The following is a 1,127-nucleotide window of genomic DNA, read 5'->3' as shown; positions in this document are numbered from 1 at the left end:
TATATTTTGTTATCGATATTTTTATCTATTTTGTTGTCGATGTTTTTATCGATTTGTTATCGATTTTGTAATCGATGTTTTTAACTATTTTGTTAGCGATATTTTTTATCGATATTTTTATCGATTTTGTTTTCGATATTTATCGATTTCGTTTTCGTTATTTTTATCGATTTTGTTATCGTTATTTATCGATTTTGTAATCGAATTTATCGATTTTGTTATGGATATTTTTATCGATTCCAATATTATTATCGATTTTGCTATCGTAATTTTTATCGAATTTTTCATCGATTTTGTTATCGATATTTTATTGAATGTTTCTATCGATTTTGTTATCGATAGAGCATAAAGATAAAAATGAAGACAAATGTAATTAGAACGAACAGAGGCAGAGGTAGGGATCTAGATAGAAAAAAGGAAAAAAATATATCCTTAATATAAAAATCATTTTATACATACACTTGTGATCAGCTGATTAAGTCTTCAAGATTTTGATCGATTTTGACTGTTTTTCTTTTGTTTATTTAATGTTTATTATTTTTTCATAAAAGCAAAAAGTTTCAGCTAGATTTTAAAGTTTTCATTCAGATTTTTTAGATTTTTTGTTGAGTATGCAGTTTGATAGCCCATTAAATTCCAGGGTAATAATGTGCAAGTTTTAAGTTGCTAAAGAATCACGTTGATTTTTAAATTTTTTCTTGTAGACATTTGGTTAGGCGGTCGGTTGTCGAAAACGCTAAATTACTTTCTGCTAAGAAGGAACATAGTGCTTTTTCGACCGTGCGTGTTGCAATAGATCAGCTCTTCCTGATTTGGGCTTTAATATACAATTGCAAACATTGTAATAAGCCTTGTAACCTCAATTGTTTACGCAACCAGCCTTTAAACGCGGGATCCTTAGTCCAAGAATAATAAAAATAAAAAAATGCACGTACGCTTGGTTTGCATCATATTTAAGTCATATGTGTCCAAAGAATAAATATCTTTTGAGGCACCTGCTGCGAAAAACAAAGCTTGTAAAGATTTATTAAGAAAATAATTCAAAATCAGTTCTACTTACAAAGTTTAGCAACAAATTTGCCAAAAGTGTGAGCGAAAGTACTTACTCTACAAGCAAATAGTACGCT

The sequence above is a fragment of the Rhagoletis pomonella genome, unplaced genomic scaffold (assembly GCF_013731165.1).
Source record: "Rhagoletis pomonella isolate Grant_MI unplaced genomic scaffold, Rhpom_1.0 Rhpom_scaffold_00015, whole genome shotgun sequence".
In the NCBI taxonomy this organism is placed as follows: domain Eukaryota; kingdom Metazoa; phylum Arthropoda; class Insecta; order Diptera; family Tephritidae; genus Rhagoletis; species Rhagoletis pomonella.
Note: the sequence above shows the minus strand (reverse complement) of the source record.